The sequence below is a fragment of the Neodiprion virginianus genome, chromosome 2 (genome assembly GCF_021901495.1).
Source record: "Neodiprion virginianus isolate iyNeoVirg1 chromosome 2, iyNeoVirg1.1, whole genome shotgun sequence".
NCBI lineage: Eukaryota > Metazoa > Arthropoda > Insecta > Hymenoptera > Diprionidae > Neodiprion > Neodiprion virginianus.
The window spans coordinates 32,193,463-32,219,595 of NC_060878.1; the positions used below are offsets into that span (position 1 = coordinate 32,193,463).

The following is a 26,133-nucleotide window of genomic DNA, read 5'->3' on the forward strand; positions in this document are numbered from 1 at the left end:
AAGAAGCGCACTTGAAATTTCTTCGTCTTATTCCCTCTCACTTTCCCTTCCGTTTCTTACTCCCATACTGTCCGTACAGTTTTTTCCCCCATCTTTTTTTCGGCAAAAACCTTTCGCGCGACAGAATTATCCCTGTCGCGGTGTGAACCGATGCCAATGCATTCGCGAGTTATGGGCCTCGACACAGTGGATATTTACTGACCGTATTTTCCAACTTTATTGCACCGGCACCGAGCGTCAGGAGAAGGAGCTGGCGAGCCAGGAATGTATGGGACGGAGTCGAGCTCCACGCTTCCTATCCGCTCCTGCAAACCTGCGGCCGGCTCTCTCTTACTCTCGGAGAGGTTTTCTTTTATTTTTCCTTCAACTTTAGACCGTTTTTACGATCGTCCATAGGATATGCCCCTCGGCCTTTTTCCCTTAGATCGACCGATGCGCGAAAAACCGGCTTTCTCAGACCCCTCGACTGAGCCGCGCGACTTCAAACCACGGAGAAGTTTCAGTCCTTCGACGAGGAAGCTGAGACTAGAAAGGATGATAATAATCGAAGAGGAAAGCCGTCGCGATATTGTATTAATTTTTGCCCATTCATTTATTCATTCGAACGCTGGGCGCTCGTTTAATAAATTGAACAAATCCCCCTCGCGCTTTTCCCTCTGCACTTTACATAATTCCTCCTTTCTTTCCCAGCTCTTCGCTTTACTTATGCCTCATCTTTTTCTACTCCTCTTGTTTCTTTTCCTGAAATATCCGCAACCTCCAGCAGCCTGCAGGGTGTATTAAAATGCAGCCCGTATCCTCATAGACGGTAGAGCTTGCTCCATTATTCCTCGCCACTCAATCTGGAAGCGAGGGTATACCTACATATACCACTCCCGTACGTACGGAGCCAACGACGGCGGTTTCATCTTGAGATCCAGAATTAATCTGAGCTTCACGAGGCGAGCCTGATATCCCAGGACTTGAATGAAAGATTAAAGTAGGAGGCGAGGCGCTAATTTTCGCTTGCACGCCGCCGCGCCGCGAGATTTGCGAGAACCTACGCATTTTGACGCCGTATGGAATTCCCGGAGCTCGCGTTCTTGGGGTGGTTCATCACCCGTGAAATGTGCGTGCTCTCATGATTCAGTTAGTCCGAAAGAAAACTTCGATTCAAGTCCGCTCGAAAATGTCTCCGACAAAGAAATCAGCATTTTTCAGTCCTGATAATCATTATTGCACTGAAACTGATAATGATCGACGAATGTCAATGATGAATTGACTACTGACGAAAAAGAAAATCTGTTTCAGTGACTTGGAAAAAAACAGTCTTTTGAATAAAAATCAACAATCGTTAACTGAACTCATTGTCAAACGAATCTACTAAATTTCTAACAATACCTGAGCAATTTGAAATGAATCCTTGATGTCGATGAGCTTTCCTTTGTATTTTCAAATAGATATTTCAAAAATATCGTGACAAGAAATAAAAAGTATCGATTCTTGTAAGCAGAACAACCAAATTAAATACACGACTTCCGTGCATCGTCAACCACGAAAAACGAATCATAATTCATTCACATTATTTTCTTCCTGTGTTCTTTGATGCTATAATACATCATTTTGAAAAATCGTCACAACTCTTACGCCATACATCGGTGAGACAAAAAGCACAGTCAAAATACGAAGAATTTCGAAAGAACAAAAAATAAAATGGTGCCAGCATGAGGCGTTGCATCGGCGAGAATTTCTTTTCACCCTCTGCTCGTTACTTCACACGTGTATGCTTGCCCGGTGTGATATTATTTTTCTTTTCTTTCACGTTTTTTATTTTCACCGCGGTGCGACACGGTTTACGATATTTCTTAATAACGGTGTTGCAGCAGCAGCAGCGACGTCACGGGGACGCGTGTATAGTGAAAAATTGTGCCAAAACAGGATGTGGGGCGAGCCGAGCGTGTCCGTAAGTATGCGAGGCGGATGCTGGCGACTTAATTTGCAACTTTTTCAGACAATAGAGGAGCAGGGGGGACTATTATCTTGGAACAATGAGGACCGTCGTCAGCGAGGGTCGGGTTAGGTTACGGCTAGGTTAGATACGCGCCGAGGGCCACGAAAATTCGTATGAGCTTGTGTCCACTGCGCCATCAGAGCTTGTTAACCCTTTCGTGAGAATTCCTCCTTATTTTTATCATCGTCGTTGTACGTGCCAGCGTGCACAGCCTTCCAGCTTTTTCACGCAATCGCTAAATCGATTCAATTCTCATTCGTTACATACCTGTGGATCATTTTAGTATGGAAAATACCTGGTTGCCTTACGAGTTTTCGATTTTTCTTTTTTTGTCTTTTTTAAATTTCAATTAAAGTTACAAGCAAATTTGGTATGTTGAGCTTTTTTAAAATCGCGGTGTTTTGAAAGAGAATGTTTTTATCCGTTTGAAAATAATTGCGAGACAAATTCTAGTCAGCCTGTTTTCATTCTGTGAATGATCGCAGGCTGATCACACACACACACAGACATGCGTCTGGGTACGTGCATACGTGTACAACAGGTATTCCAGTTAATTTGAAAATTCTGCGGAAAAGTCGGAGATGGTTTCGTTATACACGCGAACATCAGGTGTACATTCGGAACGACATAATTAAAAGCAGAAAAAAAATTGTATGAAATTTGAAAAAAAAAAAAAAAAACAAAGAACGGCGCGAAGGGAGTGAGAAGGGCGTGTAATAGCGTGAAATGCGAGTCAAGTATTGTTAACGCGAAAGGTAATTTTCCAGTTTAGCCGCGGGAAGTGAATCTGTGAAATATAATTTTTGCCACCCTCAGAATCAGAAAGAGAGAAAGAAGAAGCCTGCTGCTGTTGGGCGGTGGCAGAAAAGCGCGAGAACGAAGTGGGATGAGGATAAAGGGGAAAAGGATGGAAAAAGGGGTGAAAGTACAACGCGGCCTGCAGAGTCGCCTCGCTCCTCTGTACAAATGAAGTCAAATGAGCTTCCATTTATGTATAAAGTTAATTTCACTAATTCAGATTCGTTTTATTCCCTCTGCAGGCATGACGGAAGAGACGCGGCGCGGCGGCAAGGCGAGCAAAGCTCTTTGCCGCGAGTTCCGGTTCCGTAAGTATGTACATTCTACAATATATACGTATACAGGTGGAATACGTACAGCAGCGTTGATACAGTTGCCAGCAAACCCGTGTCTTTTTGTCTCAACGTTTTATATCACTCTTTCCCTACCCCTCTCTACCCGCCGCCTTTATAAAATCACCGCTTTTCCCGTTTCGTGCTTTCCTCCGCAGGTTCGCCGTGAATGTTAATACTTTTTAGCATCCTGCACATGTATTATTGCGTGAGTGCACGGGGTGCGTACCTCGTTCATCCTGCCGCATATTTCACTTTGAATAATAATAACAATAACAACAACGTACGTCAGGGTTATCCTACCTGTCATAGCTCCGCGTTTCCCCCGCGTGCTCTTACGGACCGAAATGTTTGTACAACCAATTACACCTGCGCACACACACATAGATCTGAGGTTACAAACACGAGTGCAAACGATTACGCACGCGATCCGTTTAAATGTGCCTACGTATATATATGCATACATGAGTGTTCCATTGTTCTTTAATTAATGATTTTATGCCGCAACTCTCGCGTGATCGAGATTAAAAGCTCACGGTATGAGAAAAAAAAAGCTCATCTACTTGTGTATATTTTCTACCACTAACAATTGCGACGTCGACGACGAAGTTCGCACACGCACTTGTAAAGCGAAGCTACTGGGAATGCGAATTCATTACACGTGCTGAACGAGAAAAGCCGAAGCGAAACCGAAAAAAATAAAGAGTTGAGTGAAACACGAGCGTTCAAGTGATTTTATCCTTCTCTTTCTCTCTTTCGCTCTCACTCCCGCCCTTGAATGGTAGGAGTATTTTTTCGTCAAGCTATTCAACCGCTGGAGAGTGAAAATTGGCATCGATTTTTTCGGTACCCTTATATACTTGATTTTTTAACGACTAGACCGTGCGGTATAAGGTACAGCACAACAAGCAAATACCAGAGAGCGAGAAACTTGGCTTTTTGGTCTCTGTGCAGCCCAGCCACTCGATCCTCAACCCTTATCAGACTACTTCGAGGAAACTCTAACGTAAATACCATTGTCACGGTTGCTGCGTTCGATTTCTTCGCAGGCGGGAAAAGTTTCCATGTTATATATATATATATATATATATAGCAGCTGCCGAGTGAGTAAGAAGCGTGAAGTGAACTTTTTCACCCCGCGGGAATTCGGTTAACAGAGGGATAATATTTTTTTTGTCGGATTGCATAGCGGTGACGATTTAAAATCGTTGCGAATGCATCGAGGGTCGAGTGTTGATTAAGGGTAAAATGGAAACTGACAGTATTTCCGGAGCCATCAGGTTTGGCATATCACTGTTTGCTAATCATTCGGCACCTACGTACGTATATACATGTTATACATATACGAACTGCATTTTCGACGATCAATTATTCAACGGTTATCGGCGAGGACGAGAATCGAGTAGAGAGTCGAACAGCCTGCGATTAATAAGTTATTAGGATTAGCAAGTTGTACCGGCGTCACGACGCTTCGAGCGACCGAATTAGACGGCGGATATTCGAATCAACCTGAATTATCAATTTACAACCCAACAGCAGCCGGTATCTACACCGCATACCGACACCAAGAAATTTCTACCACAATCACTGAAACGTTTATACGATCAGACGGCTCTTTCGCTCGATCGTCGTGCACGTATGTATACCCAATACGAGCGGCGACAACTGATCGTGATGATTAAATTAAAATCATGTTTGTATTCATTCTATTCTTTACTAGAGAATTTGTCTTTCCCCCTTTCCTATCCTCGTACGGAAAGATGACGAATGGAAACAATTGCAACAGAAATTGAAAAACTGTGTACCCGAATGTTTGATGTGACATGTGCAGGCGAAGTATGATCATTGATCATATGTCGTATAAACTCGTTGGTTATAATTTTATGCATGGTGAAGAAGTTCTAAGGCGTCATATGAGAGCCGTTGTATGGTTAGCTAGGCAGGATATTTCTCACCACTGTTTCACGATATATCATCACTTCACTTATCTCTTGCCTATCACAGTTTTTTTTTTTTTTCCCCCGCGCAAACCGATCTAGGCCACGGAATTGAGGTTGCGTTATAATATATAACCTAGACTAGGAAAACCGTTGAGCTTTTCATATTTAATGACCATGCCGTGCCGCGAGATTTGTGCGAAAATCGCGAGCTTCCGAGCTTGTCTGACGGGCGTGTCAAGCTTATAGCGTCATGTGTGTATGTGATGGGAGCTTTGCGCGACCGCGGACCTCCTCCGACCTCTTCGTCCGACCCAAAAAATTAATATATCATCCAAAAGCGCAGTACGGTATGTATGTTATATAACCCGGTATTTGCCGAGTGAGTTTATCTCCTGAATGGGCGTTAATTAATTTTCGTTGTTTTTATTTCGTTATTATACAAACATACCGGGTTTAGTTACATATTTGACATTGAAGGTACAGTCGTGTATTCTTTGATTTGACAAGGAATCGTTCAGGATTTACCGATGTAAAATTGTATTTGAAAGTTGTGACATTCACGGCGAAATTGTCGTTATGCCAACATTTAAACACTCGTAAAAGATGTGGTAGTAATTAAATTGCAAAAATCCTAGTTACAAACGAATATTGCTAGATTCATTTCATCACTGAATATTATCAGTCATTTTTCGCTTTCGAAAAGCCGTGACATTAGATCTAGAAATTCGTACACTTACCTATACACGGTATACGACATGGACATTTTTATCCACGTTTTTGAAAACCTTCAAATTGCGAGTGAACATATTTTTGCCAAAGCACGTTTCAGTGCTCAGCTGCGGTGTAGAGTTGGTGAAAGGTTCGCAGGTTCGCTTTGGAGACGAAAGCATTTAAACTCGGCCATTTTCCCTTGGCTTGCCACTAACGTCTTTTGAAATTGAAGCTGTACGCGGCAAGAACCGAAGCACAAGTGATCGGAGAAAAGCTAAGCCAAGAAAAGTTCGTTCCAATTTTTTTTTCTTTCTCTTTGTCGCCAAGTTTTCCTTTCCCAGTGAAAAATGATGAGGGAAAAAAAAAGAAAAAAAATTATTTCAAAAGACCGTCTCAATGAATCGGAAAATATCTGTCCATACGGTGGTCACAAAAAAAAACAAAAAAAAAACAATCAAATTTCATGTGTTTAAAATACGGGATTCTCGGAAGCGGACCCGTGTAATAGGTGGAAGCATCCCGGGCAATATTTCAAGGTAGATTACATCTGTAAATCGATTTTACACCTAGGATGGTGTACGGATACGTACGCCTCAGGTTATGAGCGACCCTTTCGGCTAAACGTAGGAAAAAAAAAATACCACGAGCCGTGTTACAGGCCGATATAATGTACGGATAAAATGTAAAATGAAAAATGAAACACGTACATACACGCATGCGTGTACATAACGACAATTTCACCGTGCACGAAGAGAGTAGAAACGGTAATAATCGCTCTTACGCAAATAAAACTGTGACTCGTCACACGCACATACCTACTCTATCCAAATCCATTCATGTATGCAGGAGTACCATGTATATACGACATATACACGTCTCATGTGTGCGCACGTGTGTGTGTGTGTATAACGCGTATACTTGTACGTAGGTTTATTAGGTCTGTGCGGAGGACGCAAAAGCAGCAATATTTCGATAAACACGAAACTGGGTCGAGTTTTCTACGATTTTTAGCGGTTTTCGCCTAGGTATACACGCGCATGTACAGGCGGGTGTGTACGTACACATACCTCACCGCAGTGCACAGTGTCGCCGAACGATTCGCCGTGATTTAAGGGAGGCAAAAGCCTCGACTCCTGCATGCCAGACGGTACGACTACCTATATATATATAGGTGTAACGTACATAGCACGGGTTCACGGACAGCCGGGATTGCGGGGGTGGTACGTTATACGTGCATACAACGAGAACAGATATGCCCTCCAGACCCCGGGAGACAGCCTCGTATATGATACGACGTAGCCTAGCCCGACTAACTCGAATTTACCGTCGCCCTTGCGGTTACCTGGAAAATTTCAAAGCCCGATTCGTCGTTTTCAGAAAATTTTTCGTCCATTCGTTCATCCGTTGATCAACGAAAGGTTGATTAATTATTTTCTAGCCTCTGCAGATTTCTCGTTTTACAAAAATTTCGCTGCTTGTATGCGAAGAATATTTGCAATAACTTTTTGAGGTTTGATGCGAGGTTTAGCAAAAATAAATAAATAAATAAATAATAATAACGTTAGTATTAATGTACAGTAAGTAGCAATTTGTTGATACACCGCAATAAATTGTTGCCTTGCTAATGACCGCGATAATGCGGCTATTTATTGACACTGTTATCCAATTTTATGGGTCAACAGGCTCGCCAAACGACCGAGCGACTCCCCACGCGAATTAGACTCCCGTCGCAATCTTCGTCTCCCCTGAGCTTTAGCGATACCGAAAAATTCCCACCTCGGTTTATATAACTGGTATGATATACTCACTCCGGCTTATTTCAGCCCTTCAATTAATTTCAACGTTCCAAAAGTAAGTGAAAAAAAAGTTGAACTATCTCTGTATTTTTTATTCTTTTTTTTTTAATATTATTTTTACACCTTATCAATGAAAAATCACAAAATTAAGGTCAAGTTTTATCAGAAAATCGATACGCAGATATTTTTTTCTCACGAGCGAAAGATGATTACCTGCATTTCTCTACATCGTCAATTTTCTCTCGCCCCTGGACGAAACGAAGGGAATTACTCGGAAACGGTCATATTTACGGAAAAGAAACAGCGCGTCTTCGTTGAAGAGAGAGAGAGAGAGAGAGAGAGAGAGAGAGAGAGAGAGAGAGAGAGAGAGAGAGAGAGCTCAAGGCAATTTGAGAAATGAAAAAGAAAATAAAAACAGAAAGTTAGTTCGGAGAAAACTGCTGCACGTGCTGAAATAGCGTAGCACATTTAAACTGGGGGGAGAAGGATGATGAGAAATGGTGGTTTGCTATTTTTCACCGTCATTTTAAACCCGCGGATGGCGTTGCTGGCGCTGCAGCTGCTTTTTTGACATTATTTATACTTTAAGAAATATATACCTTCACATATTTATCCGAGATGTATTATTATATACATGCACCTGAATGGTATTCGGTTGGGAAAATTTGCCGTGCAAATAAAGTTCTATCCCTGATCTCTCCTGAGAAATGTAAACCACACGGTTATACGGTTGCGCAATCGAGGTTACGATTTAATTTCCTCGTAGGAAAAAATTAAAAGTACGTTTAATTCAGTATTTTTCTACGTTCCTCTAGGATTAGGTAGAAACTATCATGTGTTTATCCTCAGATATTATCAATTTTATTTTCAAACTCGAGTAATTGAAATATTCGAAAGTAATTTTTCCGCAGGCGCAACATAAATTATCTGCGTGATTTATAATTTCAACGTTTTAAAATTGGGAACTTCTAGAACGAAAGCAAGACGCTAAACGTGGAATGAAAAATCAAACCTGAATAAACAAATGAGCGATAATGTAACGTTGTGAAAAAAAAAAAAAAATAAATAATGTAGGATCGATCAGATCGAAAACAGAGACGCTTGTTTCAATCAATCAAATCGTACAATACGAATACACATAACGAACGGTGAACCCTTGATAACAATTGAGCATATACAGCCAACTCGCGACGAGGTGATTCGATCCTGACCCAAATTTTATCACGGGAAAAACATTATTTTACCACGGGATTCCCATTAAGCTCCGCTAGAAAACCCCGTGGTGTTGTGTGCCCACTGAGTGCACATCGCTCGATCAAGAGCACTGCTCGCCGACCGTTTCATTCTATTTCCAATCGAAACTATGTCGCCCAAAACTATTACGAAATACGTTCCCGTCGACGGTAACGGGTTTATTTTTTCACCCGTAGTTTCACTCCTTCCTTTCGAATGCGATTCGGGAGTTTTGTTTTTTCTCGCTTTATCTTTGGACAGCGTTTCGTTTATCATTTTGGATGGTCGTAGTAAAAATTTGCCAAAATCTAAGGTCTTCTTTTTGCAAGATAAAAGAATTGAAAAATTCTGCGGTTCGGTGGTTGGCTTTTAGCCAGCCGTGTCTAATTAGATACAAAAATGAAACAACGGAATTTGAAATGTTTTCTATAATAGGCATCAGTATCAGCTCGAAATATAGACGGAGAGAGACGGAGGGTTGAAGAGCCAAGGGTATGGGAGGGGGGCAGTTTACCACAGAAATTGACCAATTACGTCGCTTTAAACCAATTTACATAACTACCACTTCCTATCACAATGCGCGAGGAGCCTCGAACTAAATGCTATCAGCCGTGCAATATCCCGACCTAGGTATATGTATGGTAGTACATACACAGGTTATACCTACAAGGCGCATACTACAATCAGTAATTCCTCGAGGCTTACTGGTGCGCAGGATGCTCGAGCGGAATTCTCGCATAGTCTTGCATCTTCTAAATCATTAATGAAACTTCCTCCTCCTCACGATCCGGATCGCTCCGTCCTATCCTAGGTACCTCCTCCCTTCCCTTACCTTCTCTTCCTTTCCCATCCCTTCCTTTCTCCTAATCCTCACTATCTTATTCGCACAAGTAACTACGGATACGGATAAGTAACTGCGCTTACCTCGTTCGACGTATATGATATATTATAATCAGCAAATGAAGGAAAAACAAGTTGTTTAACGGTGTGCAGCGACGTGATTAAAAGAAAATTGACAGAAGGATTGAGAATCTAGTTAGGTAAGGGATAAAATTCATTCCGACATCATTTGGATTGTTTGCCGAAAAAAGTAAAAACCAAGTATACATTTTCGTATCGCTTAGCAATGGTGACTATTTTTTTTTTTTTTTTTCATAATCAGAAAGCTGCATCTACGTAGTTTTAATAAATTACAAAAATTCGGTGAAATGTAATTTAATATCGAGGCTTTGGTATTATACTCTGGTGAAGCGTGTGTGTGTCTGTGTGTATTGTGAACGTCCACATGCGATGGTGACAAAAATCTAAATACAAAATCTCTGTTATCTATGAACAGATACGCATAGATCGTGCAGGAATATAACACGAGTAGTAACACGTTTCATCCCTCCCCTGCACGTTGTGCGGTAGCGCAAATTGAATTTCGCTTTTGAAATCGTTTTACCATATTTGGTGTATCTTTTTTCTTTGTCTCTTTTCCTCTCTTTTCCTCTCCCTCTTGACTTCCGTGCTATTTTTTTTTTTTTTTCATTTAACTACATGTAAATGTTGGCAATACGGTTTTCGAGATTTTTAATCTATGTTTTCGATTAATTTCTAAATTTCGAGTCATTGCGCGACACCCGCTCGCTCACCTCTATTACCTTTGGCTGTGGATTTGTCGATACATTTCTTTTTTTCATCCAAAATGAATTTCTCCCTACACCGTTGCAGTTACTGCATGAAAATCAATTTAGGCATTTCAAAGATCTCCTTTCTGCATTTCACACGCCGCTGTATCCTTCTCGTCTCTTTTTCCTGCGGTATATATTTTAATTTTTTCTCCTCTCCTTCGCCACTTAAGTATTACAAAAAGAGAATGTGGAAAGGACAGCAGCTGTAAAATAAGGTGCTCGTCCGCCATGCTCCGCGTATTACAGGGAATGGACGGTATATGCCCGCGGCTAGGCGGCGCTGCGCAGTTAACGACAAAAGCTTCACGATAATTGGCGTTATTACATTGATAGCTGCAGGAACAATTAGGATCTTGGTTATTCGACTCGATGGCTCAAGAGAGCGAGAACGTGAGTGAAAGAGATGAGAAAGCGTGATCGCTCCGAGAGTGCCAAGATACACTAGTAGATACGCTCTGCGGCAACTATATATGCATAATAAATATATCGTCATCGTATATATACGCGATAGTCAAAGTTTATCGTCGGAGACAGAAATCCCATTCGTAGTAGTTGTAATAATGTTTGTTTGCAGCGTTACATCATTCTCTCGGGAGCTGATTCAATCCATGAATAATATCATGGCGAATGTTACAAATTATTGCAACCCCCTGTATGCTCTGCCGGCTAACCCTGTTAGCCTCCAGGTGTGGTGCAGTCACGAGGATACGTGTATTATGTGTTTATGCGCGTGTGTGTGTCCGATGGAATGAATCCGAAGTAAGTACGTACGTATCGCAAACGAAATTTCGTAAACGAATTTTCATTTTATAAATTAATAAATAACATCTGAAATGTGTTTCTGCAGAAAACCCGCAACATCATTGATCGCAGGACAGTAAAAATACCAGGAATTATATCATATAGATGTTAATCATCGTGCGGAATGTATGAATTATATGTATATACGTATATGTGGAAAAATAAAAACGAAGTATAAAAAACATACTAGGAAACAAACTGTGTGGAAAATTTATGAAATACATCAAAGGGATTGATCACCACAACGAGTGCAGAAAGTACATATTTGGAGTATGGAGTAAAATTAATGCACGGAAATACAGCACTTTTTCAAAACTCAGAGCTGAATTGTTCAGGATACGTTTATAAAATAATTTATTTTTATCAATGAAAATCAAAATAACTAATATTCTTTTCGAAAGAAAATTCTACAAACTGTATCGCGGTAACACACTTCACCTGTTATTTTTAAATTAGCAATCCGATCTTACACACACACACATTGCTTTTGACATCGAGTTCGTTTTCTGTTGTTTTTCTAAAATAACTTAGTATAGATGTTTGTGATGATGAGTCAGTTGAATTTAATCACAAAGATTCAACTAACAAAACTAACATTAAAAGTATAGGTTTCTCGGTAAAACATATTCACATCGATTTATCATCAAATTGAACGAAACAATCTATTTTTCAGCCCTATCAATTTGTTGTAAAATCCTGCAAGTTTTCAAATTTATTCATCCAGACCATCATTTTCTAAAAGCCTGTTTTTCAGATTTTGAAGGTTCAAAAACGTAACGATTCGTCAGAATCAGAGAAAGTGATTTTCTACCGAAACCGATACTTTTCTTGTATTATATTCACCAAAGGTGATGACAAGTAAAAAATCAATGCCATACAGCGTAAGATTTCAAATTCAGAATGGGAAAATCGTTTAATATTTTTTTTTTCTTCTTTATAATATATAATAATTCTCAGGACGGAGATAAAATACTGGGGATTTTTAAGAACGCAGGATAGCCTGTACACTGAATGAAGTTTGAGAGTAAGGTAAACTTACAGCTCAAATAAACTCTGAATAAGAAACGAAGACGGAGATTTTTTTTTTTTGTTATATATATATATTTTTATCCTCCTACTTTTCATTCGTCGTTCTTTTTCTTCAGCTTCTCTTTTCCTTTTTCTACCGCACCAATTAAAAAGCCCACTTAGTTCACTATGCCGAAGTTTTCCTCCGCCAAGTAAAAAGGATCAAAGACTTGCATATAGGGTCGATCTTGAAAGGATTTCCCTGCTAACGTAGCATCTTCATCATGCCTGGGTTTACTCGCTGAGTGTATTAAAAGGAAATTCACGAGAACCGTGAGGCAGTTGAACCTCGCCTTTATATATCTCGCTGAATATTTGCTTTAATCATATTTAGGTTTTTTTTTTTTTTTTTTTTTATTCTTATATCCGATGAATAATTCGTATAACCAATCATAGAGAAGACGATGAGTAAAATCTTCGAGAGTGAAACAGATCGATCTCAAACAAAAGCGAACGATCTAATTCTCACATGTAATCTTTCTTCCTGCTCATTTTGGTCGCGGTTTTACAATAGACACGTCGCAAAGTGTATCCGCTTCGACATTAAATGTAACCAAGGAAGGTTCTCCATCGTCGGGCGACAACCTCGCCCCAAAGACTGGATAGTTTATTAATTTGCGAGGTAAAATGTCCCGGAGACCCCAAAGCGATCCCATCAACATGACCCGGGCGAATTTCTGAAGGCAAAAGCACTCGCCCAACCAGCCGCCCGAGGGTCTCGCCTCTGATTTATACATTGCCGATACGTCAGGGTGGAGTACGAAAGCGGTAGCGAGGAGGGTCGATTTGCACGGACCGAATTACAAAATACCACGAAAGCCTCCGTCCTTACCCACAGATTGAGGAAGTGTGGTGGTCACTTTAAATCACAATTCGTCAGCTGACGAAACGTTCGTTTTGGGCGGAGGTAAGGGGGGAAGACGTCGAAAAATTTGTAAAAAAACAGAAGGCGCGGAACACCGGCCTTTCTCAAGACACGAATATCCATTTTATACAGAACTTTTAAGTGTACAATGGAAAGTGAAAATATGGAAAAATCAAAGTGTAGAAAGACGAAATATCGAAAATCAGAATTGGTATAAAATTGACGAAGTCATCGATGAATTCTGTGAAATGATTGATCGGGTGTCTTCGATAAAATCGATATTATTAATGGAACCGTTTCATCTTGTAATCTTTCTCCATTTTCTACTTTGAGAAATACGCAGATGACTGAGAATTTTTATAACAAATGGGACACGCTGCGACACCCCCCGCAGCAGCATATTTTATCCAACCAACAACACGGTTATGCGCATTACCATGTTATACATATAACCTAGGTTCATTGTAGGTCACGAGGCGTTGCTTGGGTTATTGCACATACGCGGACAGATGTTAGCCACCTGCTTCTACACCCCCGCGTCTAGCGAATGCGTATTTAACATAGCGATTCTAATCGAGTCTCGGAAAATGCTTCGGGCCATTAAAACGCGACTCGGAGCGAAAACCCTGCTGGTCGAATATCCGTCATGCGAAATAAATACGGTGATAATTTCATACAATCATTTCGACAAATATTCGAGCGCCTCGTGCATGGCGGGCGTTTGTCGCGCGCAAGTTATTTAATTACTATTATCATCATTTTCAAATAATTACTGCCTGCAGGACATATAGTATAATGATGATAATAATAATGACTAGCTGACTTGGTTAGTTATTTCATTTGTTACGCGCCATACGTGTTTCCCAGGACTTTTTTAACCTCCTCACCCCCGCTTTGTCCGAAAAAATAAAGAAAATAGAAAAAAAAAAAACAAGAAAAAAGAAAACGCCCGCGCCGAGAGTTAGGGAGCGAATTTATTTATCGGTTAGGGGAAATCGAGCGTGCATGCGTGTGTACGTATACGTTGGTACTCAATTTGTAACATAATTTTGTAACTTTTGGTACGGTGCCCGCGGCGAACGATCGGGGCGGGACGGGGCGGGGAAACGAGAGGCGCACAGAGGCATAATGAACAAGTGAATATACTGGTTATTACGAAGCTACGCGAAAAAAAGGGATAGGGTACGGGGGAAAGAGACGTGAATATGTAGAGCCGAGTTTTGGGGGAGAAGAGTAAAAGAGGTAAAAGTACCCTACGGTTATTTGCGAAATTATTTGCATGATAAAAGTATCCTGGACAGGCAAATATATTACATGCCTACCTAGCTACCACCAGCCATGTGTTTGAAACCGTGTCGCTACGAATACGCGACGACAAATTTAAGTCTGCTTCGGCTATATTCCTGCAAATAATAAGCGCTACATTCGATACCGAGTAAAATGGAATAAACTTCCGGTTTTGTAACTCACCGATTACGCCGCGGTCCTTGGCACCTGGATCGGGGATCGATGATCCTGAAAAAATGAAAAATTTGTCATCGTAGTTCATTGTCTGTCAGATTTCAATTTACATTGGTTTAATTCGATAACGGATAATGATACAACGTCTTTTTTCATTCATAAAAACATACAGACAATTTTTGCAATATTGTGGCGGTAACAAAACACGATAGGTATTATGTGGCATTGGAAAAGTTTCAAACGTTGCTTTCAGCCTATCGCTCAATCGGACATGGCGAGGCAAAAAGGGAGAAAGAAATGAAAGAAATAAAAAAAAAAAAAAAAAACGAAGCGAAACGAAGGTAAAACTTGCGAGATACAAGGAAACCCTGGATTTTTGGCAACAATCAAAACTTTCACAGACTTCCCGGAAGACGAGCTTCTTCTGAAGCGCGAATGTTTCCCATCAGTTGTACAGCTTTTTTCGCCGGAGGGAAATTGCAGGTTTCGGATGAAAAAAAAAAAAAGAGAGAATTTTTTGTCGAATGAGATCGAAAGTGACGATACACGAGTGCCAAAAATAAGTCACGGGATGCGCGCGTCGTGGGGCGGCACATTGTTCGTACATACATTCGAACGTGTGTTATACATGAACCTACGCGTAACCGCGATTTCATCGAATTCGATGCCAACGTAGCGACATTTCAAACACAGCTGAACTCACATCAGCTGAGGTTATATTATAATATGACAGGGATGGGATAGGCAAACTACAACGGAAAGGTTTTAAAGGTACAGGAAGGGAGGCTCGATCAATCAGAATTATAGCGCGGGATTTGAAAGGGCTCGGAACGATGCAGTGGTAGGTTGGTATCAATGTTTTAAATCGATCATGTTTCTTCATTCAAGTTTCAAATTCGCGTATCAATCATACCCTGAAGTTCCAACACTGGAAGCAAGCAAGTAAGGAAGGAAGGAAGGAAGGAAGGCTGCTTTCAGACCCCCGGGGTGAGTAAGTCTGCGCCTCCCGGCCTCGTCTCCTGTCTGCCTACCGCAGAGCAGACTACGCGTACAACTTCACTTCACCCGGGACCATAAGTGATAAGCGTAACGTAAGCCAACCCGAACCTAAGCTCGGCGTGTACGCCCACCGGATAATCAGTAGCGGAGGATGAATTCTTAACACCCACCAACCTTTGGTATTTAACACCCGCGTCGGGGACGTTCATGGTGTAACATGTGAGACCTTACTAATTTGACAAACTCACGGCTCTTCTCCTTTTACCAAAGAAAATCATCCGAGTTACTAGGTTACTCCGAAGGGAATACAAGACGTATTATACCAAGGAGTGAGAAAACCTTGGTAATTATAATTGCGGCAGGAAAATTTTCTATAATAAAATAGACTAAAACATTTTCAATTTTGATTTCATTGTACAGATGTCTCCCTGATTGCAATCATCGTGCATTGAACATTGTTTCCGATTTTTTTCCTCTCTTCGAAAAGAGAAAAAGAATAATATCAGTTTTCCAGCTACGACATGCAACTGCGTGCTCTATATTCAAGTGAAATCGTCAAGGCACGTAGCCCGCAGCCGTTGGTCTTTAACTAACTTCTACGTTTATTAGGTCGTATATTACAGCCTCTTAATTTTATTTGTCATTTACGTTCCTATTTACATCGGCGTTACTTGACACGAAGCACGCGGCAAACTCTCGCACCTGTTTCTGGTCGCACAAATGAATTTCTTCTCTTCCTCTTGCATCGTTTTTTTCTGAACCCCCCCCCCCCTCTCTCTCTCTTTCTGCGTTTCTTTTCCCTTTGAAAATAAAACAGAAAAACGAAAGAGATAAAGGAACCGGGAGAGGAAAAAAGTACAAAAAACAAATAGGGAATTACGAGGTACCCTTAGGTTTATGCCAAGTGTTAAAGCCCTGCACCGAGTTCTCAACGCTGGGACCAACCCTTCATTCATTGCCTTGACCCAAATACTTTTTCTTCCTAAGACTGTTGTACCAGCTCACGCAGCATGGAAGGTAAAACGAACGTTGAGCACAAAACGAGACTCGGATGAATCTTTCGAGCGTCAACAATTTTGAAATATTGTGAATTTAAGTACATTCAAATTTAAACATCAGCTATGCCTTTAAAGGGTCATCGGAAGATTGGTTAATCTCATTCTTTAGACTATGTTTTACAAAAAAAATCAACAAGGTTAAAGTAAGTAATATTAACAGAACAAAACGTTTTTCAGAAGTCACTAATCTACAAGTTTAGAATAAATCTACAGGAGCTGAGTTTACAGAATATGAGAATATTTTGCTTCATTACGGTTTACCGAATTTCAGAGAAAGCCCAAATTGCTAAACTATGTCTTTTGTCGGAAACTGAAATCATCGGGTTAAACTTTCGAACTCGAACCTGATGATAATTCAAACTGATCCTTGACGAAAACAAAAAAATCATTTCATCAGGGTAACGAATAAATGTGAAGTATTTGAATATCGACACAGAATTGTCAACTGAGTAATGTTCTACCGAACCTAAGACCAAGGAATGTCGCTGTTACAATTTGTCCTGCAATTTTATTTCAAAACGCATGCAGCCGAGTACCTGCAACGTTAAAGATCAGAACGACGATAAGCCAGTGCTGTAGTTTTCAAACGCGAAGGATAAGAGTGAACGCAGGTTAATTTGGTCACAGATCAGCTGCGAACTGCACTGTAAACTGCATCGCTGGATGGTTGCGGTAGTCGATGACGATCGTCGACGTTCAGGTCGCACGCGATCGGCTTAAAGCCTCGAGTAGCCACTTGGATTGTTGCACGATAGGCAGATAAACATATAATCTACATAAAAAAATGTTGCTTGTTTTTCCAACTTTTCATAAAATCCTTGCTGCGTGCTTTTTCATTCCTGACGCAATTTCTACCAAGTCTGGAACTTATCGCAGGAGTTTCTCAAAAATGCGCGACGTCATGATGCGCAAAATAAGAAAAAAATTCAATGTAGAAAATAAGAACACGCTGATCAATGTAAATTCGTCCGAGCTGCTCGATGCTTCAATTCGAACTTTCGTGTCTAGCCTTAATTATTCCTGAAAGCGTTGCCTGCGGGGGGGAAGCAAAGGGGAAGCTGAATGATTTATAGGGAAACGTGGTGGAGCGGCGTCATCAATACTGATCGCGGAACGTCCGTTAGTCCGCGAGACACGGGTCAGATTAAAATGGAAGGTGGAATTTAAAGAGGTTCCGGTTATACCGCGGGGCCTGGAAACCCCCATAAGTCAAGTATAAAAAGAATCCAGGCGGGATAAGAAATTACAGTCCCTCCCGAGCGAGGAATTTTTAAATGAAATTAAATTTTTAAATAATGAAGGGAAGGAAAATTGATTCTGTGATTTGAATCATTTTACACGGTTGGCCGTATGAAATCGCTTATAAATTCCTTTCTCGAAGGTCACGACTTGCTTTCTTTCTTGCGTTTTCAACAATTTTTTTTACTATTTCACAGTGAGCATAACTGAAAGCCAGTACAACATTCAGCTGAAGAGGATAAACAAAGTGAAAGAGGCGTAATAATTTTCGTTTCTCGAACTTTCTTCTTGGACGAGAAGAATACGGCCGGCACAGAGCTTGTGAGTTTATTGGTAAATACGTAGCCGCCTTTTTCTGAAGCGTATTTAAGACGTAAGGTCAAATACTGTTGCCATCTTTGGGGTTACGTGTTTTATCTCCAATCCGTTGATGGATGAGCAAAGTTTAATGCGACGACAAAGATTGTTAAACCTTTCAGAACTGTTTGCATTTCAACGGTTTTCCCGCTTTCGATTTTCCTCGCTTAAATATATTACACACGACGAAAAAAATCGTGTACGGGCTTTTTTCGTTACCGCGACATTTATTTCTCTAGTATCTCACAACAGTGGTGACAGTAATTTTCTCAACACTTATCTATACATGCAGGTGAGACGTACCATACGGTGCAGATGTTGGGGTGGCAAAAAATACAACTGTATTACCCCAACGGAAACCGACACATTTTCACCAAGCACTGAGATATGGTCTATCCTTATTTTTCCGTTATCCTGCTTTTCTCGAAAAGTCGAAATAAATTCGTCAAAATGAGATCGGATTCCGAGTAACGGAGATACGCAGCTCTGTGAAGTGATACATACGTGGGAAGAAATCTCTTATACGAGGTAATGCGGCATAGGTAGATCCCAAACCTTATATTCGCAAAGCGTCCTAAATCCTGAGCAGTAAATAAAGAGGAGAATCTAGCGTTCGAAGACTTTTTGGCAGCGTCGAAACTCTCGGGACGTTGACTTACAGCCGCCGAGAGGGAATCGCGTGGTGGAAGGATTGAAGTACATGTCCTGCAGGCTTGTACTGGATTTTGATAATCGATATTTCGCGTGTGTTAGACTCGACAGGCAGAGCCAGATTCTGGTTTATCTTCTACAGCGGTTGCCAGTGAAATTCCGTTCTGGAGGAATTTCCCTGATTGTTTGCCGGCTGTAGAGTGCAGGAGAATCAGGAGAAGAAGAAGAAGTAGAAACGGGAGGAATGAAAAGGAGTAGAAGAATACGGAACACCCGAGAAACGTAGCGGTTTTACCGGGATAAAGGATTTCCCTACGATTCGAAACACGGTGGAAACTATAAACACTGCTCAAGATTAATGTACCACGTAACGCATGTTGGCGGAATGCATTTACCTGGATTGCCGTTGCGGGATTTCTCGGGAAAGCTTAAAGAGGGTAAAAACCATGGAAAGATGTACGGAAGAGAAGAGATCGGAGAGTGGATGAAAATGGTAAATTAGAAAATATCAGCGACGAGATGTCCGAAAGAGCGCAGCTTCTTGCGCGCTTAAAAATAGCGGAATCGAAAAATTTTCGCCACCGTCCAATCGTTCGGAGATTAGTCATCGGTCGTGTGTCGTGTATCTAAGTAATACGGAATATACCGGAGAAAATTTTACATGAGAACGATGTTACCGTGACATTAGAGCCGGAGGGTAAGAACGCGCCTAAGTACGCTAAAAGATGAAGGAGTCTTTGAGTAAGTCAGGATAATAATACACGTCCCGGTGCCTCCAGGGTTGTGTGTGCTCTATTTATGTTTACGTTTCGTGATTATGGTGCACTTAGCCGCTCCATTAACTCCTTTGCTCTGTAGAATCCTGGGGGTTGAGCGGCCGCACTGCCGCTGCTGCTGCTTCTGCTACTGCCGGTGGTGGTAATGGTGGTGTTGGTGCATTGATGGTAATTTGGGGATAAATTTGTTCCAACGGCAAATAGGAGCCACCGCTCTCTGCCAGGCGGCTGAAACCAAGGAGGGAGAAATACTGGGCGAAAATGGACGGTACGCTTTTACAATCCCCGACCTAGAGACAAAACACATTAGTGCGTCACGGAACTGCCCCCATTCATTCTCTCCCCAAGTTATGCCTATTTCATCTACCTCCAGCTTCTGCCTTCAAGCTCCGGAACATTTTTTTTTCTACTTTATATTACGCCTGTTCCCGTTGCGCGTAACGTTCGTTTTTCAGATGTATGTTTTCTCCAGAAAGAGAAATAGAAACGACTGGGAAGAAAAAGTTTATTTACTGGAACGAGATGGGGGTAATTAACTGGAATTACAAACATTCGCGTGTAATAATTTTGCCGGAAAATTGACAGCTCGCGTTATTTATATACGCGAGGTGAATTGGCACAGTTGGAAATTACTGAAACGCGGTTAATGGATAATATATTTATTTCATCGATGCATCACTTTAGCTTTAATTTAATAGACTTCGGGTTGTAGGAAAGTGGCCTGAAATACTTGCAACCATTGTCATCAATATTGATGCGAATTAAGGGTAATCACAGTGGCGTCCTAATTTTGAAACAATAATGACGATTCAAATCTGTGCCATCGTGATAATAACTAAATCATTGTTGACCGGATCAAAAATTAACACACCCGATTAGCGATCTCCACAATCATACATATTGCATCGTTGCGGAAAGTGCAGAATACAACCCTGACCGTAACAACCTCTGAATAACGATGAATCAATCTATCATCGCTCTCTGCAACGGGGTAAAATCACTTTCCACTATATTTCCGTAGTGCGATTCAACTCATCGAATCTGCACATTTACGTATCGAATCGTTTGGTAAAGCAAAGAGTGTCAGGATTGCGTTTTATCGTTGTGAAAAGCCTCGTTTCAAGCAGATAACCGATACACCTCTACTATCCATACGTGCTTAGCCGTCTCGAGTGTATCAGCCTTGTCTCCCTTTTACGTCACACAGTGAACAATAACAGTTAATTACACCTTTCAAGGTATACCCAACCCCACACTCTTGGCTGGAAGTAAACCGGGTCGTGTTATAGGAGCGGAAGGAAGAGGCGGCCGAATCCTCGTGGACAAGTAACTGTCTCCGTTGAGGGGCGTAGAAGCCGCCCCCGCTAATGGCTTCCACGATATACGTATTTATAACCCCAAGTCGCTACGAGTCTCCCTCTCACTTTCAAAGTGAGACCGTTGCGTGAGCGAGTTGTCGGTCGGCTTTTGAGCGTACTGCGTAATTATTGCACTGAAATAATTTCCTCCCCTAAAGCGTCCTTTGTGCGCAACGCCGCTCCCGGAGCTTCCAAGCTCAAGGAGGGTTCGCCTGCAGCCCCCAAGTGACTGCATCCGCATCTCACTGCAAGGCGCTTGTTCCTTCGTGATCGTTGATTCCGCCACTCGAACAGATAACTTATCTTTAACTCGCGGTTGTTGAGTCGTCGAGCATTCTTCATCGCCGAGGATTTGTCGTTTCCATCGACGATTGGGTCGATACACGAAAAAGTGAGACCGTTTGCTGTTTTTTTTTTGTTTATTTTCGTCGCACTATTTTTCATCCTTCTTCCAGGTCTTTACCTCTCGACTCTCGAGAGCCGCTGTTACACGCTATAGGCATCCTTTGACTGGTCATATTTTTAATTGCAACATGGTAGAGAAATGCCAGCATTCTACATCTCACGACTAGACTGCGGGGTTGTTATGCCCGCCGACTCAACCACGGAATACCTACCAAGCAACATACGTACATTATGGAAATTCTACCAAGAACCTGCTTCGCGAAATTGCTTGGGAACAAGCAACCCTTAATGAGATGTGTTTGGCATATCCTTTTTTTCCTTTCATTCCGCTTCCCCAAGTTTTTTCTCTGTTATTTGAGACTTTCGGCTGGGAACAACCTTATTCTTGTATCGTCATCGATAATATTTCTTTGAAATACTCCCCAAGACTCGTCCTAGCAACTTTACAATTTTCAGATATCACGTATATACCAACTGACTCACCTTCCCGGTCTGAATTAACGCGTGTCTTCCCTCACATTCCCAACCCCGTTCTCTTTTTCTTATTCCATACTTTCAAAGGGCGAATTTTACGACAACATTCACTTATACCGAAGCAAGTCCCGAGTACATAAGTATGGTTTAAAATATACCTATATACCGACATGCGTGGGTTACGCATATAGCGCACTAGTATCGTAGGGTAAACTATCTGAGTGCGATAAGACGTCGTTATGTCATATCCATTTTTGAATATACGAGCAGCACAGAGTTGTATAGCCTGCAGGAAACAGTAACGCGTTGAGCCATAAAATTCGCAGTCTAGATCCTGCCTCAGGAGAGTTCCGTACTTCCGAATTGAAAAGCCACTCGACCTCTCTGTTTATCCGCCTCGACATTAACGCCGATGCGAAAAAAAAAAAAACTATCCTTCAAGACGTTATACAGGATACGAAAAAGGAATCAAAAACTTGATTGGAAAATTTTCTGTTGCTACACATAGTTGATTCTCCTGTTTTGGAATCGAGGTATTGCACAGTCATACTATATACTGCATATACACGCTGCTAAAGATCCTGAGCAACGATTCCGCTCCGGAGGTTGAACGACTGTCTAATCAAATCTAAAACCTGCACCGCCATTAAGGAAAGTTTTAATAACTTTGAAAGTTCGTTGAAAGAGATGGTGTGTGTGGGTGTGGGTGTGTGTGTTGTAGAATCTATGGTGGGAAAGTAGATACGAAGGGAAGAAAAGAGCGAAGAGGTGAGGAAGAACATCGTAGGAACTTTTCGTCCTGAAAGTGTCCTGCGCTCGTAAACGTTCCTGCAAGAGGCTGCCTTCCACCTCGCTCTGTACTCCGAAACCTTTGTGCATACCTACGTTTACACCCCACCGTACCGTACCTAGTGTCTCTGTCGAGGAAATGAAATTTTCTCTCAAGAGTTGTATCAGCGTAAAATAAAGCAGGGATTTGAAGGCTGATTCAAAGGCTGATACCTCGCTTCCTGCTGCTCGGTGTATATAAGGTATCTAAACATGCGTCCACACATAGGCTGCATTGACGGATACGCGCGCAATTGGTACGCGTAGTATGCACGTTGTACATCCATCAATCGATAGAGAGGAATTCTTTATCTTGACTCGCACACAAACAGCTACGCATGTAATATGTATGAATGCATGCGATCGGCGGTGTAGCGTTAACCGATAAAACGTGACGGGCTTTTCAGGGAGAGGAACCTCCTCCTCGAAAGCCGTCACCTGTGTATTATATACCTATCGGCGCGTGTGCGGTCTCTATACAAGGTACATGCGAGAGCTCGGCTGTAAACCTCTTGAAGCTGTAAAGTTTAGCCTCGGCGGCAGAACCGCACTATCCAGCCAATCCGCGACGCACATCGCTGCGTTTAGCGTTCTTGAAATATAAAGTAACTGCCTACATTTACGAGTCCGAAACGGCGACGGTAGCAAGTTTTTTGGTTTAAAAAGAGATGCTACGCCGAGGGAGGAAAAAAATTCTCGATCCACGAGCTTTTAGTTTTTTTATTCCTTTACTTATTCATTTCAATTTATAGCTCTTACCTTGTGCTGAGGAAAAAAACTCTGCTCGTGTAATTTGCGAACGACGAGTTAGTACGGATTAGCCAAATCCTGAAGAACAATCTGCACCGACGACGCGACGCCGCGAGTTTGAAATGGTTTCGATAAAGTCACCGCGTCACCCCGACATTCAATCCCTGCAGGTCTCGCAATAAAATCCATTTACATAGAAATTAAACCAGCTGAGCTTCGCCGTGCGTAACTTCGTCATGGATACATAAAACCGAACTCAACTATTCATCACCGACAATTTATCGATTGTACAGATCCAGGACGGATTAATACATCCCCGGTTGCAGGGCAGCGGCAGCAGCAAACAAACGACACGCGTTCTGCATGCGAAATCTATTTTCCATTTTAGTAGGTGGTTTACCGCTGCAATAAATAATACCTTCACGGATAAAGCGGGTCTGGTTTATAAATTAATAATTGCAAACGCACTGTACTCCGCAACAATGTTGAAACGTCATTCCGTATCTTTTCATTCGTATTGTATTCGTCATTTTTGTTTCTCGTTGATTCTTTACCGAAGGGAATAACAGTTACGCAATCTACCACCCTTACGATATCGATCTATCATTTTGAATCATCAGGCTGAAAATTTGTTTGATCTATCTCCGTTAAAATCCCTTATTTTTCGTTAAGCTGTGATTCCTAAAGAAAAGAAAAGATGAAAATTGATTTTTTCTGACTAATAATCAATCGCCTAGAAGCGTGGAATGATCGATAGCAAAACTGTTTTGCATGTATTCGTCCTTCGATAATTTGCAAACAAATGAAATGAGTAAATCAGCTAATAACGCCCATTTTACAGACTCATCTTTTAACTGCGAGAATCTTTACGGAGCAGTTGCGAAAAACAACACTTTCATCATTGGTACGCCTGCTTATACACCCGGTAGGTATATCCGTACCTTGATATTAGCATACCAGCACCACTCGGCAGATACTAATGCCTATGATAATTTCTGCGAATTAGTTATTCATAAGGTTGGTTAACGGAGGATCTCTGTCTCGAGACATTAACGTCCGAGGGCGAAAACTGAGTCCCTCGTTTGCATTTGTTTGCCGAAATGTACGTTTACGCACGAAGGTGGTATACACTTAGATAGACTCGAGGTGTGCTCTAGCTCAATTTGAGTGGCTTTCAACGCTCAAATCCAACCGTTTACCGCTATAGAGCTGTACATTGAATTTTTAGATATTTTCCTACGCACGGTTACCGTGTATTGATACGAAAAAAGCTGTTTCTTTCAACAGCAGCGAGAATTTTGAAATTAACGAAACAAACTTTAACTATCAAGTAATTTAGAATTTTTTTTATATCGTTAAAATGGTATTTTTTATTTATTCCTTTTTTTTCAATCGCAGTGTAAGAAATTTACATTCGAAAGCAAAAGCTTCGAGAACCTGGCATCGTGAAAATTATATTGTGACGCAAATACTTGGGGGAATTAATTTCTTTTGACTTAATATTTAGAATAAATCGGCAAGCAAATCACTCGCAAGGTCGAACGTTGTCATGAAAAATACGGAGAAGAAACAAAGCCATGTACTTAATCTTTTCTATTTTCTATATACGTCGTTTATCCTTATTAACTCGCAGGAGTTTAAGGTTGGACCGATATAATACCGCGTTACGCAATGTTGTTTTAATATCACTAATAAAGTGCACCAATAATAAGTCGGCGCAGCTTTTCTCTCTTGATATATATATTCCGCAGGCGTTCTTATTATTATATACACATATATATATATACACACAACCGAATGGGTAGGAAACTGCGTTAGATTTTATCTTCCTAAGATACATACGGGTAGGTATATAGCTATTTACTTCCGTATACATATCTATACGCCATTTTGTAGGGGTTAAAAAAGCATTTCCATAAGTATCGCGGTTATGTTATGTTACGTTATGTTACGCTATGTTAGGTCATGTTAGCTACATTGTTCGAGCCATCCACTCGGAAGTAAGAAGAGATATCCTTGAGAGTTTGCCTGATAACAGTTATAAATTTTACCACATTCTTTCTCTTCCTTTTTCATTTCTCTCGTCCTTTCTCGTCTATGTACGGTCTCAAAACTCGGCTCTAAATTTGTAATAATCTGTTTTACTACAAGTTTGGATGAGAACTTGAGAATGAAACAAAATTCAAACGACGCTAATCACAATAATGAAATATAATTTCAGTGCTGGATACACTTTGGCCGAATCACTGCGGTATAATTCTTGGCCATGAAAAATTAACACATTCATTACGGAATCATAAGCGCGGTTTTAGAAGCTGCCGCGGGAAACCCGCATGAAGGGCGAGCAGCTGCACCCTGCGGACAATTGGCTTATCTTAATAACCCACCGATTACCCAAGAAAGCGGAGTCCAAGGGTCTGGAGGAAAACACTATATCATACAGGGCAATTTACCGCGCTATAGAAAAATTAATCACTCTTTCGAGTCGGCGCCGTTTCATCCGCGTATAAACCTCCCCATGCCGGAGACGCGCTTCTCGGATGCACGTACTTCGCTCCCTCATTTTTTAT

General features: G+C 41.3%; 1 protein-coding gene across 2 annotated transcripts in view; it reads right to left on the reverse strand.

Moving 5' to 3' along the window:
• LOC124298734 (leucine-rich repeats and immunoglobulin-like domains protein 1) overlaps positions 1-26,133 on the reverse strand; it is a 305,656-nt gene that overhangs the window by 204,326 nt on the left and 75,197 nt on the right. For both annotated transcript variants that reach the window (XM_046751149.1, XM_046751148.1), the window contains exon 3: positions 14,678-14,722. The gene's annotated coding sequence lies outside the window, so the exon portion shown is untranslated. The remainder of the gene's footprint in view (positions 1-14,677; positions 14,723-26,133) is intronic.